The 13,697-nt window shown below is 39.4% G+C and overlaps 1 protein-coding gene across 1 annotated transcript in view; it reads right to left on the bottom strand.

Moving 5' to 3' along the window:
• The window catches only part of ELMO1 (engulfment and cell motility 1), a 449,588-nt gene that overhangs the window by 424,315 nt on the left and 11,576 nt on the right, over positions 1-13,697 (bottom strand). The gene's annotated exons all lie outside the window — the stretch shown is intronic.

Below are 13,697 nucleotides of genomic sequence, written 5' to 3'. Positions count from 1 at the left end.
CACACTAGGACCTATCAGAGAAGCTTTTTAGTCCCAAGATCTCTCTCATGTGGAGTTCCAAAGTGTTCCCTAAATGTTGTCTCCCCTTTTGTCCAATGTATATGTGCAGCTGTTGAGATACTCGGGAGACACAGGCTACTGTGATTTCAATGTGCTCTATTCCTCTGTCATCATATTTTCTCAGTGCCATTTAAATGGCTGTACCTAGTGCCTGGCAGATAGTGAAAAATAATTCAGGATTAGTGCTTCACTCCAAATAATCAATTAGAAATGTGGCAGATAGGGAGAAGCAATCAGAAGATGCAGCAAGGATTATATCTACCCCTTTAGTTGAGAATCGATGCCTACCATTAGTTACTAGAATTCTCAATCTGAGAAGTTCCTCACTGTTAGAGTAGTTAAACACTGGAATACATTGTCCAGGGAGGTTGTGGAATCCCCACCTCTGGAGATATTTAAGAGCAGGTTAGATAAATGTCTATCAGGGATGGTCAAGACATTATTTGGTCCTGCCACAGGGGCAGAGGACTGGATTCGATAACCTCTCGAGGTCCCTTCCAGTCCTAATATTCTATGATTCTATGAAATTGTTGACTTATTTTCCCTTCTCCCCAGACCACTCCTGTTGGAGCATGATACAGCATCATTGGTGAGGATGATTTGTTCCCCAGCACCACCACTATCGGGCCAAGAGACTGCAGCTGTGTCCTTCAGATGTTCACCTTTTTACTACTAATCCATGTCTTTGTCACTTAAAAATTGCAACCTGCATTGCAGTACTGCACTGTAAATTAACCCAGAATGTATGTCTGGAGCATTAGCCCATTCAGTGAGTGCAGAGTATACCACGGCAAGCACGTGAAGCTAGTACTCTGGGATTTGCAGTGCCTATCATCCAGTTTCCAGGGGAAGTTAAAGGTGGGGCTTTGACCTATGAATAACTAAATATTATTTTAAAACCTGCCTTCCTGGGAAATTGCCTCTCTCTTTATGGTATCCTGAATCCCCTTGGATATAAAGGAGTGACAGTTACTGAAAAAGCATTCTCCCTTAAAGGTCCTTACGGCAGGGGTTGGCAATAAACAGTGCATGGGCCAGACACTGTTTACCACTGGTGGGCCACCAGTCACTTTATTTACCTGCGCGTCCACAGGTCTGGCCACTCTCAGCTCCTGTTGGTCAGGGTTCACCATTCCCAGCCAATAGGAGCTGTGGGAAGTGGTGAAGGCAGCTCTCGTTGGCTGGGAACAGCGAACTGCTAATTGCCCAGCCCCTGCCCTAAGGGCATCATTGAAACCTCTAGTTTTCTGGGAGCATTAACCATCATATAGCCAATGGAGCTATTCTTGACGTTACAAAATAGTTATCCACTAAGCTGAACTCCCAAGGAGACTGAAAAAAAAAGTTGTTTTTAGCAGGCTGAACACTAACAACATAAGTTACAAATCAAAAATGTTTACAAGAGGAATCATACACAATACATCTGAAGACACAAAAACAGACTGAAACAGATCACCAGGCTGGAAACAGAATGTCTGGCTTGGCAAAGATAAAAGGGAACACCCAAGGAACCATTTACAATAGTCATGATAACAATGAAGAAGATAAATCTGGAATATAAAATGTGGTAAAGAGTAAGTCATGCATGTTATACAGAGATTGGTTTCTGCAATGTGACCAAGTCAATCCCAAAACATGTGATGCAATGTATCATAAATGTAATGTAATGTAATGTAATGTGTAATAAATAAAAGATATTTGCTTTGTAATCTGTGATGTGTAGTACACCCTGTATACACCCTCTATGCTTGAGTCTGGTCAACTCAGCATAGCTTTGCTGTATGTCAGATAAAAGAGCATGAGTGATGAAACTGGAGTCAAACTGAGTTCTTGTGGAACCATGTGGAAGAGTTCTCGTGGCAATACCAACATAGTTGTGCTGTCACTCAGATTCCATTAATCTGGAGTAGGCAACGTATAATTTATTATAAAACATAACTTTTACTGTCTAAGATTGCAACCCAGAAATTTAGCAATGGCAATGGAAAGATTTAAATATGAGGAAGTTAGTACCATTCTGAAAAAGTGGGTTAAATAAAAGGGCAGAGCATATAGAGTCTCCAGAGAAGTTTCAGAGGGAAGATTGGAACCAGGTGAAAAAAGAATTCCAGAGAGTGGTATTAGATGAAAAAAAAAATGCTTGGTAGAGCATACCAGAGGTTCATCAAATGCCATAAATACATTATTGGCAGAACACAGACAATGTCTGTTGAATGCCACTAAAATTTTCTCTGGCCACCGCTGGAAGAGAGGATATCAGGCTAACAGGATATCAGTGGTTTGACCCACTGTGGCCATTCTTATGTTCCAAAAAGTATGAACTATTGACAGACATTGAAAAATAGCATCTGGATTTTTGGGTATTCTTTTCAAATATGAAGGGGGGAGGAAGCCCACCTCAAGGCAGCAGTTTCACAAGGATGTCACCTTAAGGAATGAATGCAAAAAGCATAAAAAAGCAAATCAAGGTTGTAGAGGAGAAAACAAACTAAATAAATGGAAATGATTCCTGAAAGTTCAGAGAGAACACAATGTCTTTCACCTATTTGATAAATCCAAAATAAAAAAGCAGCCTTCCTTCAAGCACTGTATTTAACAGATATAAACCTCTCTAGTGCAATACGTTTGGGACCTGATTGGTGCCAAATTTGCTAAGACATAGGAGGCCAAAATTGTAGCAAATGGATCTCTTCTATTTTGCTGAGGCAAATAAATGGAATCCTTGCAATCCTGCTTAACAATCATATATGACTCTACTAATACACTTTGCATAAGCCTACATCTAGCCAAGAATTACCGGCTCTTTCCATGAAAGTGCTAGTGCTCTTATAAAATTTTACTGTATTGCACAAAGAAATAAGCAGATAAAGCATAAAAAAATCATGCTTATACTTAGCAACATTACCAACACTTCCACTGCTTACTGGGCTCTTAGAAGACATATTTAGGAGTAAACTGGAGCTAATAACAGCACAGAACACTGAGAGCCAGGACTGGCAGCTGTAAACAAACTTTGCAGAACTGCAGGAAGCTTGGCCTCACTCATGGTTAGTGAACAACTGACTAACTAAAGTCACGACAGACCAAGGATGCTGCTGGACCAAACAGGTTCAACCTGTACTAAGTTAAAAAGTAATTGCAAAATACAAAAAAAGATAAGCTTGGAGCTTCTGAGAAAAGGTTGGCTGAGAAACATGTTACTATGGTAAATAGAAATTACAGTCCCAGAATTTAATGGGGTCTTAGGAAGTCTTTTATTAAACAATGAAAAATTGAAGGGTGTAATTTAAGAAAAAAGCATGTGCAGTTAAAAATAGCTTTTCCCACCAAATTAACCCTGCAGAGTTCAGAGGGGACTAAATAGTCAACAGTAATGAAAGTAATAAATTGTTTTAAAAATGACATGTAAAATAAAAAAAGTGTTTGGTTTAATACCCATAAATAGTAATTTAACCTCAGCATAGTGATACCTGGTAACATCCTTAGTAATCAAATAAATTATGCAAAGAGGAAGTCAGATGGTTACAATGACCATTGTGTGTCAGATCATTTATTTTCACGGTCTAAATTTCTTAGCCAAGGTATAGTCAAGGTCCAGACTTCAGAGAAAATAATAATAATAATGATAATAGGTAAATAAAAAGATTTCAGGGTATGTTCAAAAGTGTATGGCAGTCTGGATTTGTCCCACACACTGCTTATTGTGATCACCCCAACACTATGTGATTTGTCACCACACACAACCCAGAAGTCCTTGCAGTCATTCTGAAGTAAATGGGTGCTTCCTAGCAAATGAACCTGTAAATATGAATTGTGATGGTTACAGCAGGTACAAGAACAATCCCATTTTAACTGATTAACTATAAAAAATTTTAGTTAAGATCAGATAGCTGAAACAGAGAAGGAAAAGATGGAACTAAACTTTTCTAAAATACAGCAGTTATCAAAGCCCAGGCCAAACAGAGATATCAGCAAAAACAAAAAAAACAAAAAAAACCCCAACCCCCCCACCCTGGTCAAAGTTTAAATATAAAAATGAATAGCAGTTTAGAAATGTAAGCAACTTAAATGAGTCGTTTGTTCATAACTTGCAATTTACACACGCGGACCCCACAGCTCTTTGAAAGTCTAAAATTATTTTTAAAACAAAAAAGTTCAAAACTTCAGCTAGCAAAAGGTAAGCCAAGCAAGTTTAAAATATTTAGTCTTTCATAATAAACATAACAAGGAACTTCAAATTTTCAAAATATATATATATATATATAATCAGCTTTTTAAAAATTCCACTAAAAATCGATTCAAAATATTTTATTCAAGCTTGCAAAACTGACATCTACTCTTTATCTGGCAGCGAGCATCTACTGACAGCTATAACTTTGTTAGTTAACTCTTCGAGCTCCCTGATATTTTCACAAAGTTTAACTTTTTTTTTTTACATTAAGTGATTAATATGAAACATAAAATAAGTGAAAACAAAAAGAGAAACCCAAAATAAACACCCTAAATCCCTTTGTCAGTAATAAAGCAACTAAAACAACAAAAATTATCATTAAAATAAAACTTTAAAAATAATTATAGGTATTCCCATAAAATACAAAAAATACTTCTTTCTTAAAATCTTTTAAAAGCTCAAAAAAGGCCACCAGCGGGGTGGTTTAAAAATCAACCTAGCACACACAGACACACACACACACACACAAAATCAATATAAAACAATAAAGCCCAACTACTCAGTTCCTATTCAAAATAGAATGTGAATGGTTAACATCACCCTTACTGGGCGATTCTGACAGTTATGGTTAACCAATGGGCTGCTCCAGCTCTGTGGGGCTCAGCATGCCTTGGGCAGGGACACGCTAGCCTGGCAGGATCTACTCCCACCCACAGCGTGTGTGTGTGTGTGTGTGTGTGTGTGTGTGTGTGTGTGTGTGTGTGTGTGTGTGTGTGTGTGTGTGTGTGTGTGTGTGTGTGTGTGTGTGTGTGTGTGTGTGTGTGTGTGTGTGTGTGTGTGTGTGTGTGTGTGTGTGTGTGTGTGTGTGTGTGTGTGTGTGTGTGGGAGGTGGTGCTCTAGACCAGATCCCTGCCTCCATTTAATCGGTTAACCAGTTAAACATTACATTTAACTGGTTAACTGATTAACTGGGATTTTACATCTCTAATTTAAAAGTGCCATACAAATTCTATTTGCTTTTTAATGTTAATTATCATTCATGAAGTACTTTAATTAGTATAATAACCATTCAAAAATATAATAAAACATCCAATCATTAACATGTATCCCAAAGATCTATTTGTCTATACATATTACCAAAAATAAAAATAAAATCTATATCATTACAATGTATATTTTAGATAAAAATTAAAACTAATTTTAAAAAGGAATAAAAACACAAATAAAAAAAGAAAAACAAAAGCCGTGGAACATCGGTTTTGCTTGACAGGAGTACATGAACATGGGTGACACCTTATTTCTTGGGAAACAAGATTAAGGAAGGAAGGAAATGGGTGAGCAGGCTGGAAAGAGACTAAGCTAAGAAACACCCAGGGAACCATTTACAATGGATAAGATAAGCCTAGAAAGTAAGATGAGGAAAAGAATAAGTAGTGTACAGACAGTGTGTGCTGTACGAAGTGAACGAGTCAATCCAAAAACACATTTAGGAGTATGGCACATTCTATACCATCCTCTACACTGTAGTCCGATCAACTGTGTGCAACTTTGCCAAATGAAGGAACCTAAGTAACGACACCAGAGTTAAACTACGTTCTCGGGGAACTGAGTGAAAGAGGTCTCGGGGAAACAGCAACAACACTATAACAGAAGCTCAAAGTAAATGCATGGTGCAAATTAAAAACAGAATGAGAACCAAGCAATAGCCACCTTGGCTAAACAGAGTAAAAGAGTTGTTCATCCTTTAAAAACTGGAAGTCAAACCTACAGAGAAAAATAGAAAAGAATATAAACTCTGGCAAGTCCAGTGCAAAAATACAATTAGGCAAGTCAAAACAGTCTGAAGAGAAACTAACAGCAAAAACGATTTTTTGCTACATCAGAAGCAGGAAGCCTGCCAAAAAAAATCAGTGAGCCTACTGGACAATGGAAGTGCAAAAGCAAAGCTAAGGAAAACATAGGCGGTGGGTAAAAGCCCAGCTGGGGAAAGCAAACCCCGGCTCAGCCCAACCCCTTTCCCCGGAGGCTTGCCCCTGGAGTCAAGCCCTGCCCATCCCCAGCCGGATCCTTCCTGGTCACGTGGAGCTGGAGGACTGGGGCTGTCGCACCACAGCCCCAGCCCTCCATGGGAGCCAGGCTACTGTACCATAAACCCCAGCCTTCCCTGGCGGCAGCCCCAGTCCTCGATGGTCGGGCGTGTAAGCAGTTTTGGAAGGCTGTGCCTTCCCTTGCCTAAATTACCGGCTGCCAGTGAAGGAAGACAAGCCTTTCTGGAGATAATAAATTAATTATTTCTATGGTCTTCACTGCAAAGGATGTGAGGGTAGATTCCTACACCTGAATCATCCTTTTTCCTACACATGAATCATCCTTTTTAGGTGACAAATAAGAGGAACTGTTCCAAGATGAAGGTGTCAATAAAAGGAGGTTTTGGAATAAATTAAACAGTAATAAGTCACCAAGACCAGATGGAATTCACTCAAGAATTTTGAAGAGACTCAACTATGGGGTATGTAACTTATCACTTAAATCAGCTACGGTACCAAGTAACTGGAAAATAGCTAATGTAATGTTAATTTTTTTTAAAAGGTTCCAGACGGCAATCCTGACAATTAAAGGCTGGCTAGCAAACCTAATTTCAGTACCCAGCAGACTGGTTGGAACTCTAGTTTTAAAAACACATAGATGAGCATTATGTATTGGGAAAGAGACAACATGGCTTTCGTAAAGGGAAACTGTGCTTTGCCAATCGATTAGAACATTGAGGCATGTGAAGAAGGGTAATCTAGTGGGTCTTGTGCACTTAGACTTTTAGAAAGTATTTGACACTATAGGTCTTAGGCAAACCAAGCAGTCATGGGATAAGATGGATCAATAACTGGTTAAAAGACAGGAAACAAAGAGTCAGAATAAATGATCAGTTTTCACACTGGAATAAAGTAAATCTGTACTGAAACAAATACTGTTCAATATGTTCATAAATGACCTGTAAAGGGGGTAAATGGTGAGATAGCAAAGCTTATAGATGCTACAAAATTACTTAAGATAATTAAGTCCAAAACTGACAGCCAAGAGGACTTTTCAAAACGGGGTGATTGGACAACAAAATACTAACATTAAATTTCATCTGTTAAGGGCAAAGTAAGACACATTAGAAAACAAAATCCCAACAATACATGAAAAATGATGGCTCCAATGAGCTGTTTACCAGTTAAATATCTTGGAGTCATTGTGGCTAATTCTCTGAAACTACTGCAATATTCCCTGTGAGCTGTGCACTCCTGCAAGTGCTCTGGAGAGAATCAAATGCTGCCCAGATGATTTGCAGAGCATCCACAGCTAAGGTGGACTGATTACAATCAAGTTGATTTAAAATCACGATTTAAATCACCAAAAAAATCATTGCTTTAAATCAAGTTACCAAAATAGCTAAGACTGCTTTTACTTAAAGCATTTAATTTTGGAGTAAGTCCCATTGAACTCACTGGCACTTCTGTTTTTTCAGAAAACAAGTACAGAGTGGGGTTCTATTGGAAAAGCTGAGTTATGCTAAAGTAAAACAGGGAATAGATTTATGGCATCATCTTTATGGTCTGTGGCCATGATGTTCCAAAATAAGGGACATGTATTGTGTAATACAGGTTGAACCTCTCTATTCTGGCACCCACGGGACCTGACTGGTATCTAACCAGAGAATTTGCCAGACCATGGGAGGTCAATATTGTCTAGCAGCATTACCAACACTTCCACTGCTTACTGGGCTCTTAGAAGACATTTAGGGGTAAATTAGAGCTAAATAACAGCTTACAACACTGAGCACCCAGACTGGTGGATGTAAAAAAACTTAATGGAGACCGTGGAAAACTTGGCCACAACAGTAAGTGGACATCCAGGTACCTAACATCATGCCAGACCAGAGAGTGCTGAACTAAAGAAGTTCAAGATGTATAAAATAAAATGACACTCAATGGCAACCAGCAACTCTAGATTTCTCTTACTGCATGTTTCTGTATTGTATACATTATATACTTCTAAACATAGTTAACTAATTAAACAAGCCATAAGGATTAGCTAAGCTAAATTTTTTTTGCTAGCAACATCCAAACATCAAACAACAGCAAACATCTTGGGATTTACTTGTCAAATCACACTTATAACTAAAAGGCACAGAGAGAGTCTTAAAGAACGATGCATTTCAAAGTAAATTATTTCAGTTACTAACCAACTGATTCACTCAGCCATATTCACAATCTCATCTACATCATTTTCTCCCAATAAGCAGTTTTCCTTATAATGTTTCATTCTTGAATTAGGCCCTGCATCATCTTCTTGCACTGCTGACACTTCACACGTTTTACTTTTTTAAGCCACGAATGAATTTCTTCAAAATATTCCTAGAGTGGTTCTCTTTTACTCCTAGAAGCCATGGCAATTTTTCTATGGCAAACGTGTGGGGGAATATAGGAAACTCCGTGTGTGCTGAATAAGGTCTTCCTTTTTTCTTTTCAGTCGATTCCACTGCTATGCTGCCTCTGTCCTTTCCTAGATATTGTACCTCTGTCTCTAAGACAATACCTTAACTAACTTCTCTGCCATGCGTGGCCAAGGCCCACCACCACATAAGCACAGAACAAAAACAATCCTAACCAGCTTGTGTCTGCCTTTGACCATGTTACTTTTTAGTCTGCTTGAGAAACAGAAACTGTTTCTGGAAGGCCAGAACTTTCAAAAAGCAAGAGCTAGTAGCTAGACTGGACAAACTAGAGCCATTCATTCATACTGATGAGACTGTAAGTGTAGGTGCAGCATGTTTGTGATGAGATTTAATTATAACTTATTTTTAAATTAGATATTTAGTATTTTATTGATTACATTTTGAAAAAAAATTAAAAATCCAATTTAAATTAAAAAAATCTTATTTTTAAAAAATCATTTATTTTTATCCACCATTCCCAGTTAGTGGTTTTTTTGTTTCTAATTGTGGTTACATCTGTACATAAAGAAATTATTCTGCACATAGATGGAAAAGATCTGCACATTAATGGAAAAGATTAGATGAAACATTGAATAACTGTGCAATGCACAGCAGCAATCAAAAAAGCAAACAATGTTAGGAACCATAAGGAAAAATAAGAAGGAAAATAATCACTGGTCTACAATTTTTTGGACGTCGTCTGCTTCAGAGATAAAATGTGCTCTTTATTATGTATTTTGATGTGCTGAATTCAAATATGACAATTAAAACAACTGATTGGCTACTGTTTCCAAGATATTTAAGTTTTTACATTTTACGTCTATGTATATTGTGTAGATTGTAGAGTTTTAATCATAACTTTGTAAACCTAGGTCTTTTCATGTGTTTATGGTTGCTTTACATGATAATATTTCACCTGTCCTGTCTATGTAACACTTTAAAAATCAGCAAAAGGGTTATATAAATAAAATGTATTATGAAACAAAAGGCAAAAAAACTATTATGTACATAGTTTAGTGTCTAGTCGGTGCTTCTTGGCTTGTTTCTTGTATTCATTAAATGGAGCATCTCTTGTCACTGTCCAGCAATAGTCTGCAAGCATTGATGAGCTCCATTTGCCCTGATAGCGTTTCTCCATTGTTGCAATGTCCTGGTGAAATCGCACGCCGTGCTCGTTGCTCACTGCTCCGCAGTTCGGTGGAAAAAAATCTAGATGAGAGTGCTAAAAATGTATCTTTAGTGACATGTTGCAACCAAGACTTTTGTATGCCTTGAGGAGGTTTTCCACCAACAACCTGTAGTTGTCTGCCTTGTTGTTTCCGAGAAAATGTATTGCCACTAACTGGAAGGCTTTCCATGCCGTCTTTTCCTTGGCACACAGTGCATGGTCAAATGCATCATCTCGAAGAAGTTCACAGATCTGAGTACCAACAAAGACACCTTCCTTTATCTTAGCTTCACTTAACCTTGGAAATTTTCCACAGAGGTACTTGAAAGCTGCTTGTGTTTTGTCCATGGCCTTGACAAAGTTCTTCATCAGATCCAGCTTGATGTGTAAGGGTGGTGGTAAAATCTTCCTTGATTCAACAAGTGGTGGATGCTGAACACTTTTCCTCCCAGGCTCCAATGACTGTCGGAGTGGCCAATCTATCTTGATGTAGTGGGAATCTCTTGTACGACTATCCCATTCGCAGAGAAAACAGCAGTACTTTGTGTATCCAGTCTGCAGACCAAGCAAGAGAGCAACAACCTTCAAATCGCCACAAAACTGCCACTGATGTTGGTCATAGTTTATGCACCTCAAAAGTTGTTTCATGTTGTCATAGGAGTCCTTCATATGGACTGAATGACCAACTGGAATTGATGGCAAAACATTGCCATTATGCAGCAAAACAGCTTTAAGACTCGTCTTCGATGAATCAATGAACAGTCTCCACTCATCTGGATCGTGAACGATGTTGAGGGCTGCCATCACACCATCGATGTTGTTGCAGGCTACCAGATCACCTTCCATGAAGAAGAATAGGACAAGATCCTTTTGACGGTCACGAAACATGGAAACCCTAACATCACCTGCCAGGAGATTCCACTGCTGTAGTCTGGAGCCCAACAGCTCTGCCTTACTCTTGGGTAGTTCCAAATCCCTGACAAGGTCATTCAGTTCACCTTGTGTTATAAGGCAGTGGTCCCCAACCATTTGAGGTTGCCGGGCGCCAGGAGGCGTGGCCGTTCGCCCGCCGGGCGCCAGGGGGCGGGGACACTTGCGCGCCCGGAGGCAGCCTCCCCCCCCATAGCCACACGCCCGGGGCCGGCGCTCTCCCCCCCCAAGTGCCGCGCGCCCGGGGCCGGCGCTCTCCCTCCTCCCCAAGCACTGCGCGCCCAGAGCGTGGGCGGCCAATCCGCAGCGCTCTCGGGGTTGGCACTCACCGTGCGCCATGTGCCCGGGGCCGACTCCAGCACCATGCATGTGCCACGTGCCCGGGGCCAGCCCAGCCCCGAGCACGTGGCAGGCGCACACAAATGCCCCCACGGGCGCCATGACGCCCGTGGGCACCATGTTGGGGACCACAGTTATAAGGTGTGGTTCAGAGGAGGAGGATGGGAGAAAATGTGGGTCCTGTGACATTGATGGTTCAGGACCAGAAGTTTCATCCTCTTCCTCTTCCTCGTCTGACTAAAGTGAGAATGATTCTGGTGCATCAGGAACCAGCACTCCTTCTCCGTGGGGCACTGGGCGTATAGCTGATGGAATGGTTGGATAATGCACAGTCCACTTTTTCTTCTTTGACACACCTTTCCCAACTGGAGGCACCATGCAGAAGTAACAATTGCTGGTATGATCTGTTGGCTCTCTCCAAATCATTGGCACTGCAAAAGGCATAGATTTCCTTTTCCTGTTCAACCACTGGCGAAGATTTGTTGCACAAGTGTTGCAGCATATGTGTGGTGCCCACCTCTTGACCTGATCTCCAATTTTGCAGCCAAAATAAAGGTGATAGGTTTTCTTAACCATAGTGGTTATACTGTGCTTTTGTGATGCAAAAGTCACTTTACCACAAACATAGCAGAAGTTATCTGCACTGTTCACACAAGTACGAGGCATCTCTATTCACTTTGGCTAAACAGAAATGTGTCCCTTTGCAAAATCAAACACTGACAAATAAGAGAGCACAACACTGTATGATTTCTAGAGCTGATATAGGGCAATTTGTTCAGCAGAGTGATGTAAGCTTCGTTATGATTACATCATCCATGACTTCTAGGAATAACATGATGCAATTCATATCATGTATGATGCAATACCAGCTTCAGATTGCTGCATTCATTGTTTTGCCTAAAAAGCAAGTACTGTCCAAACCCAGTCATAGATTTATTCATAGATCCAGTCAAAGATGTATTTTAATGATTTCTGGTTTAAATTGAGATCCCTTCCCTTTATAACTCACTTATCCTCTGCCATTCCCAAGTCAAGGGTCGTATATACTGACCCAATAGCATATCTTGAAAACTAGAGCCAATCAACAATTTTAAGCATCATTTTTGTTCTCAGTGACCCAGAATTAGTAAAGTTTGACTACATTTATTTCAGAAGCATTTTGGCTGTAGAGCAGTGTAATATAATGTGGCTATATTAATCCATGATACACGCACACATAATACTGCATACAGTTCTAGTCACTCCATCTGAAAAAAGATATATAAGAAATGGGAAAAATACAGGAAGAAGCAACAGAAATGATTAGAAGTATAGAGCAATTTCCATACAAGGAGAGATCAAAAAGACTAGAGCTTTTCATCTTAGAAAAAGAAACAAGTAAGCGGGAGGTTGATATATATAAAATCATAAATGGCAGAAAGAGAAAAAAAATGTCATTTAGTCCTTCATGGTATGCGAGAACCAGAGGTCACCTAATTAAGTTAATAGGCAACAGGTTTAAAACAAATATAGAAAGCACTTTTTCAGGCAACATACAATCAACCTGTGAGACTTGCTGGGAAATTAAGCTAAAAGTATAAAAGGTTTAAAAAAAGAATTAGATAAGTTTACAGAGGAGAGATCCATCAATGACTATTAGCCAAGATGGTCAGGCACTGGATGTCCCTAAACCTCAGACTGCCAAAAGCTGGGAGTGGAGAACAGGGAAAGGATCATTCTATAATTGCCCTGTTCAGTTAATTCCCTCTGAAGCATCTGGCTGGCCCCCTGTCATTTTCAGAAGACAGGATAGTGAGCTAGACTAACCCCGATCTGATCCAGTATAGCCATTATTATACTGTTTATACTGCTCTGCTCTGTGTGAAAACGATACATTTTATTCTTTCAAAGTTTCACATGTTAATTTTCATTATTTTGTGATTCAAATTTTCGTTTCTAGTGAAATTCCCACAAAACGGATGGTTTTCACATTAAAAACAAGTAAAATTATAAATTCAATGTACCTTTTAAAAAATTTAACTTGTTTGCTCTAAGCTAGAGCAATCTTTCAATTAAAAGGGGCCCAATTTCACTCAGAAATCTTTTTTTCTTAGCTATACACAGAATACACGAAAAGAAAAACCACAGGGTTTTGCAGATTTTGCCACAAGCATGGGTCATTTTTGCAAATCTGAAGCGAAATAAAGAAAACGGAGATTTTGACCGTTTTGTAATTTTCCTATAAACTTCTACTGTGCTGTAACTACTTCTGTTTATAATGGCCCAAACACGCTATCCTTTGCTGACTAATAAGAAGCTGTTTCAATCGTCACAATTTCCATGGAGGGAAGGGTTACAGCAACAAGAGAGATGTGTATATACAAGAGGGGATTACCAAAGAAGGTTCACTTAAAGGCACAAATTAGATGTAGGCCCCACGTCTAGAGTCTAAATTTTTGTTAGCTTAGGAAGTAAAGAAGGACCTCCATGTGTCTGCTCCTAAGGTGACGTTTGATTATGAGGTACATGCTTGTACTACAGGGGATAGAGTTAGACAACAGTTCTCCCCTTCAAGA

The sequence above is a fragment of the Pelodiscus sinensis genome, chromosome 2, assembly GCF_049634645.1.
Source record: "Pelodiscus sinensis isolate JC-2024 chromosome 2, ASM4963464v1, whole genome shotgun sequence".
NCBI classification, from domain to species: domain Eukaryota; kingdom Metazoa; phylum Chordata; order Testudines; family Trionychidae; genus Pelodiscus; species Pelodiscus sinensis.
The sequence above is the reverse complement of the archived record's forward strand: the minus strand, read 5'-3'. Positions and strand labels throughout refer to the sequence as shown.